The following is a 17,236-nucleotide window of genomic DNA, read 5'->3' as shown; positions in this document are numbered from 1 at the left end:
GTGATGGCCAAACACAAAACCTTACTCCACACAGAAATCACATCTTTTAAACCATTGCTCAGGACCATAAAATTTATTATGAGGTGTGGTTGTAAAGCAATGTCATCCTTCCTTATTTTCAATGTACACGTATGGTTGCTTCAAATACAATGGGTGGATCTTATCATGGAAATCTGTACATTCTTCATCTGTTTCAGTGACTCTGTGCACTTCACGTTGGAATTGCAGTTTATGTGAGTTCACCAATAGTAAGTTAATGTAGTCTGCGTTTACAGACCAGTGCTGAAATGAAATATACCCAAATAGTAAAGAAAAGCAAAATACTGCGGATGCTGGAAATCTGAAATAAAAACAAGAAATGCTGGAAATACTCAGCAGGTCTGGCAGCATCTGTGGAGAGAGAAGCAGAGCTAACGTTTCAGGTCAGTGAACTCAGTTCTGAAGAAGGGTCACTGACCCGAAACGTTAACTCTGCTTCTCTCTCCACAGATGCTGCCAGACCTGCTGAGTATTTCCAGCATTTCTTGTTTTTATACCCAAATAGTGCTGCATTATAGTCTATCCATAAATAATGTAGTCCATCCATTTAATGCTGAAATTTGGTCTGCCCAACAAGTGCTGTAACATTGTGATATAATCTAAGCACTTAACTGCATTGTCATTGCACCATGTATCCCTGCAACCTAGTTATCAATGTAACATTATGACATACTCTATCCATGTAATGCTGTAATATTATGCATGCATGTAACACTGCAAACTAGTTATGCATGTAACACTGTAATATAGTTTATTCATGTAACATATGCACCTCATTATTCACGTAACATTAGTAATATAGTCTATCCATATAATACAGCAATGTAGTCTGTCCATGTAATACTGCAACATAGTCTTGTCATGTAATATTGCAACATACAGTATCCATGTAATACTACAACACAGTCTATCCAGCCTATGAGGTCGAGGGGTGGCAGGGTTGCGGGGGTGGGTGGATGGTACAGAAGCTAGGCAAGTCTGCACCTCTTAAAATCATGCCTAGGCTATGCAGTAAGCAAAGAAATGTAACCTTTCAGCTTGGAAGCTGGAATGTGAGGACTATGTGTCCTGGAATGAACAATGGCCCACACTCCACCGCAAGTGTACACAAGACAGCGCTGAGTGACCATGTGCTACACAAGCTTGGTGTTGCCATTGCCACTCTACAAGAAACCAAATTAACCGACAATGGCTCCATTCGAGAGGCTAATTACACCTTCTACTGGGGTGGAAAGAGTGCTGAAGATCACTCTGCAGTGAGTATCCAGCTGACACAGTCAATTGAGCCACTAGTAACAACCTCGGAGGGCCTCATCATCCTGCGGCTATCGTCTGATGGAGGCACCGTTAATATCATATGCGTCTATGCACCAAATTTGAACGCCATGGGCGTTATGGGTGGCACAGTGGCGCAGTGGTTAGCACCGCAGCCTCACAGCTCCAGCGACCCGGGTTCAATTCTGGGTACTGCCTGTGTGGAGTTTGCAAGTTCGCCCTGTGTCTGCGTGGGTTTCCTCCGGGTGCTCCGGTTTCCTCCCACATGCCAAAAGACTTGCAGGTTGATAGGTTAATTGGCCATTATAAATTGCCCCTAGTATAGGTAGGTGGTTGGGAAATATAGGGACAGGTGGGGGTGTGGTAGGAATGTGGGATTAGTGTAGGATTAGTATAAATGGGTGGTTGATGGTCGGCACAGACTCGGTGGGCCGAAGGGCCTGTTTCAGTGCTGTATCTCTAAAAACTAAAAAAAAAACTAAGCCAGTATCTCAGATAAAGAGCTTTCCTCAGATAACGTTCTGAGGAGCATCCCAAATGGCGAGAGGCTATTCATCCTGGGTGACTACAATGCACGTGTTGGTGCAGACAGTGATTCATGACCAACATACCTTGGTCGTAATGGGGTGGGCAAGGTCAATAATAATGGACAACGCCTTATTGAACTTTGTGCCCCGAATGAGATTTGCATCTCCAACACATTCTTCCAGAGCAAACATCGCCACAAGGTATAACGGCATTACCCACGGTCTGGGCATTGACACCAAGTAGGCCTAGTCATCACGAGGAGGCGTGATCTGCCCAGTGTTCTTCACACCCGCACCTATCACAGCACAGATTGCAATACCGACCACTCGCTTATCAGAAGCAGAGTGAACATGTATCCACGAAAGTTCCACAGCTCCAAACATGACAGCCCATGCATGGGATAATAAAAAGCTGACCCTGACGACTAAGCTGATGGTTTATAAGGCCTGTAATCTAAGGCTCTCCTCCTCACTATTTACGACACCACCAATTTTCGTGTCATCTGCAAACTTACTAATCAGACCTCCTATATTCACGTCTAAATCATTAATGTACTCGACAAACAGCAAGGGTCCCAGCACCGATCCCTGCGTTACACCACTGGTCACAGGCTTCCACTCGCAAAAACAACCCTCAGCCATTACCCTCTGTCTCCTGCCACTAAGCCAATTTTGGATCCAATTTGCTAAATTGCCCTGGATCCCACAGGCTCTTACCTTCTTAACCAATCTCCCATGTGGGACCTTATCAAAAGCATTACTGAAGTCCATGTAGACTACATCAACTGCTTTACCCTCATCTACACATCTAGTCACCGCCTCGAAAAATTCAATCAAGTTAGTTAGACGCAATCTCCCCCTGACAAAGCCATGCTGACTATCCCTGATTAATCCCTACCTCTCCAACTGGAGATTAATCCTGTCACTCAGAATTTTTTCCAATTGTTTCCCTACCACTGATATTAGACTCATTGGCCTGTAATTACCTGGTTTATCCCTACTACCCTTCTTGAATAATGGTACCACATTCGCTGTCCTCCAATCCTCTGGTAGCTCTCCTGTGGCCAGAGAGGATTTAAAAATTTGTGTCAGAGGCTCTGCTATCTCCTCCCTTGCCTCACATAAATGGCTGGGATACATCTCTTCTGGTCCTGGAGATTTATCCACTTTTCAGCCCACTAAAACAGCTAATACTTCCTCCCTTTCAATGCTAATTTGTTCAAGTACTTCACAATCCTCCTCCCTCATCTCTACATGTACATCGTCTTTCTCCATAATGAACACAGATGAAAGATAATCATTTAAAACCTCACCTACGTCCTCCGGCTCCACACACAGGTTGCCACTTTGGTCCCTAATGGGCCCTACTCTTTCCCTGGTTATCCTCTTGCCCTTAATATACTTATTAAATGCCTAAGGGTTTTCCTTTATCTTGCCCGCAAGTATTTTTTCATGTCCCCTCTTCACTCTCCTAATTACTTTTTTAAGTACCTCCCTACACTTTCTATACTCCTCTAGGGCCTCCACTGTTTTCAGCGCTTTGAATCTGCCATAAAGCTCCTTTTTTTTCTTGATCATATCCTCTATATCCCTTGACATCCAGGGTTTCCTGGACTTGTTGGTCCTACCCTTCACCTTTACGGCAACATGTTGGCCCTGAACTCTCACTATTTCCTTTTTGAATGACTCCCACTGGTCTGATGTAGACTTTCCAACAAGTAGCTGCTGTCAGTCCACTTTGGCCAGATGCTGTTTTATCATATTGAAATTGGCCTTCCCCCAATTCAGTACTTTTATTTCCAGTCCACCTTTGTCCTTTTCCATAACAATCTTAAATCTTACAGAGTTATGGTCACAATCCCCAAAATGCTCCCCTACTGACACTTCGACCACTTGTCCAGCTTCATTCCCCAGGATTAGGTCCAGTACTGCCCCTTCTCTTGTAGCACTTTCTACGTGCTAGCTCAAAAAGCTCTCCTGTATGCACTTTAAGAATTCCGCCCCCTTTAAGCCTTTTGCACTAAGACTATCCCAGTTGATATTGGGGAAGTTGAAATCCCCTACTATTATTACCCTATTATTTTTACACCTCTCTGAGATTTGCCTACATATCTGCTCCTCTATCTCTCTCTGACTGTTTGGAGGCCTGTAGTACACTCCCAGCTAAGTAATTGCCTCCTTTTTGTTTTTAGGTTCAATCTCTCCAACACCTCTGAAAGTTTCCAAACTGGTGCCTGTAACTACTGCTTTTATGGATCAATTCATAATCATCTGCCACTACTGCGGCATCCCTTCTTTTACCAACTTTATGTTCATCCAGGTGGGACCTTATTCCTGAAGGGACACTGTTTTTAAATTCTTCCATTAGGATTGTTTTCCCGAGGTTCTTAAAGTCTTGATCAATCTTCATTGACTATACCACTTATCAAACACTATTTTCTTCTCTCTAGCAAATTGTATCTATGTCTGGTCCTGTTTATTTTTTAAATTCCTGAATTTTTGTCTATAAGCCTTTGGTACCAATTCATGGGCATTGAGAACGGCAGTCTTTACTCTTTCATTGTCCCTTCAGTGTTCATCTGAAAGAAATGAATACACCTCCAAAGCTTTCCAGACTAAAACACTCTGTAGGAACATTAGTCAAGATGATTTAGGCCACTCCAGATTCATGGCAATATTCTCAAATGATACAAAGTACATTTCTACTCCCTCTTCACTAAATTTAGGCACCAAGTGTATGTTCTTTGCCAAATCAAAATTATACGGAATTTCATCTGGGTCATCCTCAATTTCACCCCTGACGCACAACCACCAGCTTTGAACTTTTTCAGTCCCACTTTGTCGTCTAATGCCAATTTTTGCATTTCTTGTTCTCTTTCTTTTTCTCCCCTTTCTATGTTGAATTCATATTTTCTCATTTCAAATTGTAATTATATGTCTCTTCCTCTTTCTTTTTCCCTTTCTTGTCTCTCTTTTTGTTTTTCCTGTCTTTCTTTTACTCTTTCCTCTCTATTATGTTCTCTTTCTTCTTTTGTTCTTTCTCTTTCTTCTTTTTCTCTTTCTCTTCCCACTTTCAGTTGCTTAATTTGTAACTGAGTTCTAGCAACTCAATCTGAGTGCTACCAAGATCACTGCCTTCCTCATCAAGATTAAAATGCCAAGCCAACCCTTCAACAATTTCTGCCTTTTTAGCTTTTGATTTTAAACTAACCCCCACTTTCTCTGCTACAGCCTTTCATGTATCCATTGTTAACTGTGTTAAGTCATTGAGGTCATTGAGAGTCAAATCTTCTCTCTCTGCAAAGGCTCAAGTGTTAAAAGTAGCCATGGTATTTATATGGCTGATCCAGTTAATTTTCTGGTCAATGGTAACCTCTAGGATATTTATGGTAGGGGATTCAATGACGTTGAATGTCAAGGGGAGATTGATAAATTCTCTCTTGTTGGAGATGGTCATTGTCTGGCACTTGCGTGGCGTGAATCTTATTTGCCACTTATCAGCCCAAACCTGAATGTTGTCCAGGTCTTTGCTGCATGTGGACATGCACTGCTTCAGTATCTGAGGAGTCGTGAATGGTACTGAACATTGTGCAATCATCAGCAAATGTCCCCATTCTGACCTTATGCTGGAGGGAAGGTCATTGATGAAGCAGTTGAAAATAGTTGAGCCTAAGACAATACCCTGAGAAACTGCTGCAGCGAAGTCCTGCGGTTGAAATGATTGGCCTCCAGGCAGCACAACCATCTTCCTTTGTGCTCAGTATGGCTCCAACTAGTGGAGAGTTTTCCCCCGATTCCCGTTGACTTCATTGTCCAACAGCAACTTAGTCTATTGATGTAATACTGCAACATCATCTATCCATGTAATACTGAAACTTAGTCTATCCATGTAATGCTGTAACATAATCTATCAATATAATTCTGCAGCATAGAATGCCCATGTAAAACTGCAACGTGGTCTGTCCATGTAATATTACAACATAGCCTATTCATGTAATACAGAAACTCAATCTATCCATCAAAATTGGAATAGGCTGAACTGTTCTGAGACATACAAAATTATTTTTTGGAATGCTGCATTTGTGGTGCATTTTGGAGTGTTCCTTTGATTTCCTTGAGAAATTTCATAAAATTATAGCACCAATGCACAGCACAATGCTCATGGATGGCTTTGGGCAATGCACTGCTACAGTTTTTGCAACAAAGCAGAATATCTAGGAGGAAACATGCAAGGATTCAATATGGAGTTCTCCCTCATCCATGCTATCTGACCAGATTGTGAAGAACAGATTTTTTTTTTAATTTGTTCATTCATGGGATGTCAGTATTGCTGGCAAGACCAGCATTTATTGTCGAGTCCAATTGCCCTTGAGAAGGTGGTGGTGAACTGCAGTCACTTGTGGGCCAGACCGGGTATGGACAGCAGATCCTTCCCTGAAGGATATTCGGGAACCAGATGGGTTTTTATGACAATCTGGTAGCTTTATCGTTGCCATTACAGATACTAGCTTTTATTCCAGGTTTATTTAAATAAGTGAATTTAAATTCCCAGCTGCTGTGATGGGATTTTATCTCTTGCCCTGGATCATTAGTCCAGGCCTTGGACCATAACCACTGCACTGCCATTTTGCACAATCATGATCCAATGTTAATATTTTAAATTTGTTTTTGGTTTTTATAGTGGTCAGGCAATATTTATTGCTCATCCTTAGTTACGTTCACAGTACCAAGTCTAGTTTGATAGAGTCCTGCTTTGACAGAGTACTTAAGGCAGCAATTTGGTGAATGTGGAAATCTTAAGGGTTTTAATGGTTGATATCATTCTAAAATCTAATCAAGTTTTGTACTTAGCATTCAACTTAAATTTAACCTCAACTTGTAGTTTCTTTCAGTGTTAGTGATAGTTCAGCTGCCTGCGAGTAGCAGCTGCAGAGTAAGTTAGGTGACTAATTAGATCTGGTTACCTGTTCTGCAGGAGCTGAGTCAGGCATTTCTGCTAATATAAATACAGGACCCTTCTGCTAATGCACGCAGTCCAACTTGATAGAGTACTTAAGTTGGGAATTTGGTGAGCGTTGGAATTAACAGCTGTTCTAGTCTTTTACAGAACAGAGTGGTCTGAGAGAGGGAGCAGGACACAGCGAGACCTGAGAGCTGAATTCCAGATGCATTAATTAGGTAATAATTAGGTGATTGGTTTGTGAGTTTTACAAGTTCTTTTATTTTATCTAAACGGGGGCAATAGTTCGAACTAGTACTAGGGAGATATAAGTACTACAATAAATTTATAGCTTAACTAGTTAAACTACTTAATATAACTACAAGTTATCATTGAGTGATATTTCTAAACTTAAAACCCTAATTAGTTAAACAAAACTCAATAAAGATGGGAGGGTAGGGGATGTGTTGCAGCTGTGGAATGTGGGAGCTGGCAGACACCAGTGTGATCCACTGCAACCTCATCTGTAGAAAATGTCTGCAGCTCGAGGAACTTTGGCTCAGAGTTGATGAGGTGGCATCTGAGCGTCGGAGAATGTGATGCACCAGGAAGAGAAAAAGTTACCTGGACACTTTGTTGCAGGAGGTAGTCACACCCCTTAGGTTAGGTATTTCAGATGTGGTCAGGGACAGGAGGGTGTGACTATATGTGAGGCAGTATGGGAATCCAGAAGGTAGCACTGGAGGAGCCTTGCATTTTTCCAACAGGTTTGAGGTTCTTACAGCCTGTGTGGACAAGAGCAGGGGCTGCAGGGAGGATGAATTGTGGTGCAGGGGGCCATTCAAGTGGAGGGAATGGAAAGGAATGTTGTTGTTGTTGTTGTAATAGTCAGGAGGATAGATATTGTTCTCTGCATCTGAGAGCATGAGTCCTGAAGACTGTGTTGCCTGCCCAGTGCCAGGGTTAAGAACATCTCATCTGAGCTGGAGAAGAACCTGGAATGGGAGAGGAAGGATCCAGTGGTCCATGTATGTACCAATGATAAGGTAGGACTAAGAAAGAGGTTTGTATAATTAGGGCTAAACTAAATAATGGGGTGGGAGGGTTCACATGGGGGTAGATTTAGAAAATTAATGAAAAAGGACAAGGCAATAGTGTAGGGTAGCGATATGGGTAATGATAACTAGAGTATATATATAACAGGAAGGGACAGAGCGCATAAACGTAACAGAGCACCAGCAAATAAAGTTAGACTGGGGAAAAATAGTAAAAAAGACAGAATTAAAGGCTTTTTTATCTGAAAGCACCAGCATTCTTAACACGTTGAATGAATTAATAGCACACATAGAAATAAATGGGTATAATATGATAGCTATTACAGAGACATGGTTGCAGAGTGAGCAAGGCTGGGAATTGAATATTCGAGGGTTTTTGACATTTCAGAAGGATAGGAGGAAAGGAAAAGGTGGTGGGGTAGTTCTGTTAATAAAGGATGAGATCTGTACAGTAGTGAGAAATTAACTTGGCTCATAACATTAAGATGTAAAATCAGTTTGGGTGGAGATAAGAAACAGCAAGCGAAAGAAGTCACTGGTGGGAGTAGTTTCTAGGCCACCTAAAAGTAGCTATACTTCATGACAGAGAACAATGTGTAATGAGACAGGATTAATTAATGATCTCATAATGAAGGCTCATCGAGGCAACAATGATCATAGCATGATAGAATTTCACATTCAGTTTGAGGGTGTGAAACTTGGGTCTGAAACTAGTGTCTTAAACTTAAATAAGGCAATTACAAAGGTGCAAATACAGTTGGCTACAGTGGACTGGGAAAATAGGTTACAAGGTAACATGGTAGATAAAGTGTGGCAGACAGTTAAGGAAACATTTCGTAACTCTCGACATATATTACGACCAGGTGAGAAAGGGGTCTAGGGTTCCCTCTCAGCCTTCGCCTGGTCTTACCGTAACAGGGTTTTATTTTAATCACACCATTTTTTTAGCTCCCCCTTAGTGAATCCTTGTTCACTAACTTCCAATTATAAGGCAAAGAAACTAGCCAAACAGGTTTTCTTAGGTTTAAAGAAAAAAGTTGAACTTTATTAAACTTAAACTCTAATTCGGTTAACGCCTACGGATATGCAATGCACCCACGCTAGCATGTATATGCAATACACATATGCAGATAGAGACAGAAAAAAAAGAAGAAATAAAGTGGAAAAGTTTGAGGCAATATCTGAAGATGGTTTTGGTTACTGTTCTTCAAAATTGCTGTAAAATACTTGATTGTAGGTAGGTCTTGCTTTACATTGGGGCCCAGTAGTCTTCTTAAACCTTGTTCAATGTAGGAGACTTTTCTCTCTTGAAGTTCATGTGGCCTCAGTGGATCCAGCGGCTTATGAGAAAGAGATAGGAGCAGACAGGAGATGTCTTCTCACTCCAGGAGCCAAACAGTCTTTTTCCTTCAAACTCTTTGTACAATTCAGAAAAACCTAGGTTGCCAAGCAGGTTAGTCATGTGACTAGCTGGTCTGACCATGTCTGTTTGTGGATTCTCTTGTCTTAGCTGACCCTGGAATGTCTCTTCTTACACACAATACCTGGTGCTCAAAGTCCATTGTGGGCTAAATTGGAACAGGGAATAGCGCCTTTGTCCCTCCAAGCACTGTCTGTTAGTATGCAAAAATGTTTTTCCAGCCAACTGTCTGGTTATTTTTTTAACAAGTCCTTTCTTCACTCCAGTAACAGTTTAAAATCAATGTTCATATGACAAAATTAATATGCCTCATTCTTGGCAAGTGGGGGTCTGCATGACATATACCATTGAGAAAGAAGGACTCTATGAGAAGAATGCGCCATCCGTGGCTAATTATGGAAGTTAAGAATGGTATCAAATTTTTTTAAAAGGCGTGCAATGCTGTGAAGATTCGTGATAGGCCAGAAGGCTGGGAAGAGTTTAGAAATCAGCAAAGGATGACTTGAAAAAAAGAATAAGAGAGTAAACTAGCAAGTAATATAAAGACAGACAGTATAAGAGAGCAGCTAAAGTAAGCGTTGACCCCTTGGAGGATGAAACTAGCGAATTAATAATGGGAAACAAGGAAATGGCAGGTATTTTGTATCTGTCTTCATGGAAGAAGATATGAAAAAAATCCCAAGAATTGTAGAAAATCAAGGGACAAAAGGGAGGGAGGAACTTAAAACAATCACTATCACTAGAGAAAAAGTACTAGGAAAATTAAAGGGACTACAGGCTGACAAGTTCGCTGGACCTCTTGGCCTGCATCTTTGGGTCTTAAAGAAGTAGCTGCAGAGAGAGTGGATGCATTGATTGTAATGTTCCAAAATTCCCTAGATTTTGGAAAGGTCCCAGTGGATTGGAAAACTGCAAATGTAACACTCCTATTCAAGAAAGGAGGGAGACAGAAAATAGAAACTATAGGCCAGTTAGCCTCACATCTGTCATCATTAAGGAAGTAGTAGCAGGACATTAAGAAAATCATAAATAATCAAACAGAGTCAACATGGTTTTGTGATAAGAAAATTGTGTTTGACAAATTTTTTAGAGTCTATTGAGGATGTAACAACCAAGGAGAATAAAGGGGAACCTGTAGATGTATTGTATTTGGATTTCTGAAAGGCATTCGATAAGGTACCAAATTATAATTTAATGCACAAAATAAGAGCTCATGGTGTTGGAGGTAATATATTAGCATGGAGAGAGGATTGGTTAACTAACAGGAAATAGAGAGTCAGGATAAATGGGTCATTTTCAGGTTGGCAAACTGTAACTAGTGCGGTGCCACAGGGATCAGTGCTGGGCCTCAACTATTTACGATCTATGTTGTTGTCTTGGATGAAGGGACCGAGTATGTTATAGCCAAATCTACTGATGATACAAAGACAGGTAGGAAAGCAGGTTGTGAGGAGGAGACAGAGTCTGCAAAGGGATATAATTCAAGTGAGTGGGCAAAAATTTGCCAGATGGAGTATAATGCTGACAATGTGAGGTTGTCCAATTTGAGACGAATTTAAAGCAAAATGCTTCTTAAATGGAGAGACTACCAAATGCTGTGGTACCTGAATCACAAAAAATAGCATACAGGTACAGCAACTGATTATGAAGGCAAATGGAATGTTGGTGTTTATTGCAAGGAAGATGGAGCAGAAAAAAAGGAAGCCTTGCTACAACTGTGCAGGGCATTGGTGAGACCAAACTGAGAGGACTGTGTATAGTTTTGGTCTCCTTATTTAAGGAGGGATATACTTGCATTGGAGACATTTCAGATAAGGTTCACTAAGTTGATTCCTGGGATGAGAGGGTTGTCTTATGAGGAAAGGTTGAGCAGTTTGGGCCTATGCTCATCGGAGCTTAGAAGAATGAGAGGTGATCTTATTGAAACATGTAAGATTCTGAGGAGGCTTGACAGGGTAGATGCTGAGAGGATGTTTCCCCTCATGGGAGAATCTAGAAATAGGGGCACAGTTTAAAAATAAGGTGCCTCCCATTTAAGACAGAGATGAGGAAGAATTTCTTCACTCAGAAGGTCTTTAATCTTTGGAATTCTCTATCCCAGAGTGCAGTGGAGGCTGGGTCATTGATTATATTAAAGTTAAGATGGACAGATTTTTGATCGACAAGGGAGTAAAGGGTTATGGGAGGCAAGCAGGAAAGTGGAGTTAAGGCAGCAGACTTAAGGGGCAAAATAGCCTACTCCTGTCCTACTTCTTATGTTTCTATGCCTTGAGGGCAAAGAGGATACCAGTGTCCTAGGCCCAACCATTTTCAGCTGCTTCATCAATGACCTTCCCTCCATCATAAGGTCAGAAGTGGGAATGTTCGCTGATGATTGCATAATGTTCAGCACCATTCGTGACTCCTCAGATACTGAAGCAGTCTGTGTAGAAATGCAGCAAGACCTGGACAATATCCAGGCTTGGGCTGATAAGTGGCAAGTAACATTCATGCCACACAAGTGCCAGGCAATGACCATCTCCAACAAGTGAGAATCTAGCCATCTCCCCCTGATGTTCAATGTCATTACCATCACTGAATCCCCCACTATCAACATCCTGGGGGTCACCATTGACTAGAAACTGAACTGGAGTAGCCACATAAATGCTGTGACTACAAGAGCAGGTCAGAGGCTGGGAATCCTGCGACGAGTAACTTACCTCCTGTCTCCCCAAAGCCTGTCAACCATCTACAAGTCACAAGTCAGGAGTGTGATGGAATACTCTCCACTTGCCTGGATGGGTGCAGCTCCAACAACACTAAAGAAGCTCGACACCATCCAGGACAAAGCAGCCCACTTGATTGGCACCCCATCCGCCACCGTAAACATTCAGTCTCTTCACCACCAGTATGGCAGCAGTATGTACCATCTACAAGATGCACTGCAGTAACTCACCAAAGCTCCTTCGACAGCACCTTCCAAACCCATGACTTATACCATCTAGAAGGACAAGGGCAGCAGGTGCATAGGAACACCGTCACCTGCAAATTCTCCTCCAATCCACACACCATCCTGACTTGGAACTATATCGCTGTTCCTTCACTGTTGCTGGGCCAAAATCTTGGAACTTCCTTCATAACAGAACTGTTGGTGTACTTGCATCCCAAGGACTGAATGATCAAGGAGGCAGCTCACCACCACCTTCTCATGGGCAATTGGGGATGGGCAGGAAATGCTGGCTTAGCCAGCGATGCCCAAATCCCACGAATGTAAAAAAAATTGTGTGGGTTTGGAGCCACATTTAGGCTAAGCTGGATATTGGTAATAGGACATTAGTGAACAGGTTGGGCTTTTTTATGCTACTAGCAGATTACCCCAATTTCCATATTTATTGCATTCTGTTTTACAACTTGAATTGGTGGTATTATGAACTCAAGAACTCTGGATAGCTAATCAAGTATCAATTCCGGGTACTGCCTGTGTGGAGTTTGCAAGTTCTCCATGTGTCTGCGTGGGTTTCCTCCAGGTGCTCGGGTTTCCTCCCACATGCCAAAGACTTGTAGGTTGATAAGTAAATTGGCCATTATAAATTGCCCCTAGTATAGGTAGGTGGTAGGGAAATATAGGGACAGGTGGGGATGTGGTAGGAACATGGAATTAGTGTAGGATTAGTATAAATGGGTGGTTGATGGTCGGCACAGACTCGGTGGGTCGAAGGGCCTGTTTCAGTGCTGTATTTCTGAACTAAACTTAACTAAATTACCAGGCAACCCTATTGCATTATCATTGTTGTGGGCAATATCAGTACATCCCTAAATGTCATCGAGGTTGAGGTCGCTCTCTCAACTCTTCGTTTCTCCTTTCTCCACCCCCACCCCCTCCCCACCCCATCCAACACAGATGATGATGGCACTCACCTCATGACTATAGGATCTTGTCTCCAAAATTTAGCCTGAAGCTGCATTTTAAATTCTGCTTACACACCAGCATTATTTTAACTAATGTATATGCACTAAGATTTAATGTTTGAATTTGTGGGTGATTTATGTGTTCAACAAGTTATGTTGAGGACGCCAGTGCTGGTGAACAGAATACTTGTGTATCTTTGTCACCCTGTGTTGACATTCAGCACTTCTAGGGTAGGTAGAGCAGAGGTTAGATGCAAAGTAAAGCTCTGTTTATACTGTTCCATCAAACACTCGCAGGTCAGGTATGACATGGATTAGATAAAGAGTAAAGATCCCTCTACGTTATCCCATCAAACACTCCCGGGGCAGCTGCAACATGGGTTAGATACTCAATAATGTGCTGCCTGGCCAATTTCAGAAAAGCAATCAATGCGGACTATAGTGGCATCTCCATTTTCTACACCAACTATTCCTTCTGGGTTCGATGAATGAGATTGCCAACTTAAGGCTGAATTATCGACAGTTTTGTGCTGTGGCCTGTTGCTCATGAGGAACTGAATTGACACATTTCACTTTGCACCCTTACAGTTGGCAGAAGAAAGAGTCTGGGTAAGATACAAACTTGATTCTCATGCTGAAAGCGCTGTGTGCTAAAGATTCTTCTGGATTGCTCCCAAAATTAAGAAATTTCTGAACAAGTTTGTCATAAAGATTCTTCATTTATTTAATGCCTTTTGTATTTTTAGATATTAGTGAGAATAACACAAATGAATGTCAAAGCACGAGTTGGCCTAACCTCTCCCTCAAGTTCTGTGTACTGTCTGCCACTGTGTAACTGGAATTGTTTGCTATGGAAATTATGAATATCCTGAACCAAAGGGAACATGTATTCATTTGGAAAAGGCAATTTTGAAATGATGAAGCAAATCTTGAAAATAGAAACCATTTTGAGAAGTGAATAAACAACAGCAAACAAAATGTAACTAAACCTAGTTAAGACATCATTAGGAACAGAAAAATGCTGACATCTGTTGGGTCCACTTCAGAATATTTTGTTGTGTAACCTTTGTAAATACATGATCTAGTTAATCTTAATCCTTCACACACCAGACAAGTTTAGATCTTTGCACCAGCCAAATGTTGTAAAATAGTGGTGAATTCTCTTGCATGCATTACAACGTTGATAGCTCATACTTCATCCTCAATAGGGTATTTTCACATTCTTTCAGCTGTAAGGGTATAAGACTGTCAGCCAGCACGGTAGGGGGAAGCTAGGGAAGCAGAAAAGGAGGTGTGCAGCCGTTGATCTATTCAACCAGTATGATCTACTTGCTGCCTGTGGGGATAAGAATGAAAGCTGCAGAGTGCATGGCCAGAATGCTAACAATGGCAGTGTGGAACAAGAGGCTGTCCAAGGAGTAGGAGGAGATGTAACATACTTAGAAAGGATAGGGAAGGGAGTAGGGTAGATGATTAGAGATAACATAATAGCATTAGAAAAAAATACATAACTAACATTAAATCCATATGGATTCGGATGAGGTATAAGATGGAATTGATCATGCTAATAAGGGTATGCAAAAAATCACCTAACAGTAAAATGGAAGTTGAGAGAAAACTGTGAAGGAAAAACTATGAAATAAGTAAAATACATCAATTAATCATCATGGGAGATTTCAACTAGATTGAAACTGTGTTTGTTGGGTTGGGAGGTATGTGCTTGTAATGTGCAACTCTGTAAATAAATGTTTATAAAAATGTTTAAAGATTAGCTCCAGTTCCATCCTTCACCAACTGGCTTTCTGGAATATAACATGGTAGCAGAGGATGGTTGCCTAAAGGTGAAGTTATAAACTAAGAAAAACAATTTCAGTGCAGATGGAAAATAAAATCCTACTTGCCATTGTGGAAAGTGGTGTAGGGGTAAATGTAAATTGTTGGGGTATGGTTACCTTCTGATGTTCTCAGAGTCTGAACCATATGACCAGTGGGAAAATGAAATGGCTGTTGGCAGGGTTTATGTCCCTACCAAAGAAAACAAGGTATGACCTTGGCTTTGTCACATCCTACAAGAAGTAAAATCAGAAGTATTTTGTGAGCTGGCTCCTGTCATTTGGATAGTGATGAAGGTTTGAACCTTCTATTAGAGTTCTTGGATAAAATTTGCAAGAAAAATGATCTGTTAAATACCTACAAGGCATGGTCAGAATTTGATGGATTTTGGAAAATAGATGATCATTCCATGTAAGAATATGTCATGGACTTGACCAGATTGTATAAAAGATTGATGAAATTCAATTTTGGGATCCCTGGATCAGCACTAGTGTTTAAATTACTGGATTGTGCTGAAGTGTTTTCTATGGACAGATAACTGGTTCTAACTGGTGTTCAGTTCTTGGCGAAGGAGACCCTGTTGGATCAGATATTTTCTGCTTTGAAAAAGTTCTTGGGGAAACAATCATTTCCTTCAGCCTTCATGGAACAACTGAGACATTCACCGTGACACAAAAAATAGAAGACTCAATAATTGCCAGATTTCAGAATAGCTCAGATACTAGATGCAGGTGTCTAGATGCAATGCAAGGAATAAAGACAGGCTGAATGAGGATGAAAGCAACTTTAGCAGATCAAGCTATTACAGCAGAATACAAAATTGGCACAGCAATTATAGGCCAATGAATCCCAGCAATGTCCAAGAAACAGTTAATCGGTGCTTCAGTTGTGACTTGAAATATCATGATACAGTGAATAGCCCAAAGCAAAGGGGCATGGTCCTCGAAATGACACATGATGAAGATAATTCTAAGTAAGTAAATGAAGATAATGATGAATCCAACCCAATTATACTGGTTGCAAGGAGTTTTAGTCCCGTGATGAATGTGTTAGTTACGGACTCCTTTAGCTTTGCTGTACTAAGATAGTGTTTGTATTTCAACAGTATGTGGGACGTATTTATTAAGATGTTATCTTGATTCACTAAGTAGTGAGAATCAATGCAAGGTAAACAAATATAATAGTACAACTAGTTTTAGGTTTGGTGATGACAACTCATTGAGGTCACTAAAGAGAGTTGTAATTCCACGTAAAATAACTGGAGTAAGCCATTTCATAAGGACTGATGTCGTCTCGAGTGTAATACCTATGCTATTTTGAGAAATGGGTTATTAATGAGATTAGGGTAGAATTTAAAATTGGGTGTCAGGCTTGCGGGCCTTTTAAATACATTAATTTAGATATTAAGCAAAGCAGATCATCACAGAAAAATGGGGTTCACTTGTGCCCCTATAAAAAGGAACAGACTGAATCTGACGTTGTTGGGATAGGAGGTGCATGTTTGTAATGTGCATCTCTATAATAAAAATTGCTTCTAAAAGTGCGTAAAGATTGGCTCAGTTTCTATCCTTCACCACCTGGCTTTCTGGAATATAACAGCCCAAAATGTTGGAACTGACTCCTCCATACGCATCCAGGGCATACAGGGAAGTATTAAAAATGCTCATTATAATAAAATAAGGATCCTGCAGTTGTAGGATAAATGATAACATTGGTCATCAATACTCCATACTAGCGGAGTATTATGGACCCTTCACCAGTGCTATTTAAAATACCTTCACTACATACAGGTTAGATGATGGTTTGTCTTTTTCAGCTCTTGGTTAACTTCTGGGTGTTTATTTGCTTAGTTTCTGTCATCTGCAACTGATTTGTGATTTCTGCTAAGCACAGTTTGATGCTGGACTGCTTTTGTCTTCTTTCAAAACACTCTTATTCCAGTTGTGAGTGGTCTGGTAGGTCTGCCTTTGGAGCTGCAGGACATGGGGAGCAGCCAAGAAGCGGGGAGAGAGCAGAAACAGCTGAGAGATCGGAAGGAGGTGGGAAGTGTACAGGAGTCATAACCATAGCCGGTATTCAGGAAGCACTTCTCCTGCATGAACTTCATTGAGGAGCAATATCTTCACTTCACCAAGGTGGCTATCACAGAGCTATGTCACTTTCTTCAGCCACAGCTTCAGCCTCAAGTCAAAGCATAGACAGAAATGTTTGAGACCATCAAGGTCCCTGTGGCTGTTAACTTTTATATCATTTGTCCATT

This window comes from Heterodontus francisci, chromosome 14, assembly GCF_036365525.1.
Source record: "Heterodontus francisci isolate sHetFra1 chromosome 14, sHetFra1.hap1, whole genome shotgun sequence".
NCBI classification, from domain to species: Eukaryota; Metazoa; Chordata; class Chondrichthyes; order Heterodontiformes; family Heterodontidae; genus Heterodontus; species Heterodontus francisci.
The sequence above is the reverse complement of the archived record's forward strand: the minus strand, read 5'-3'. Positions refer to the sequence as shown.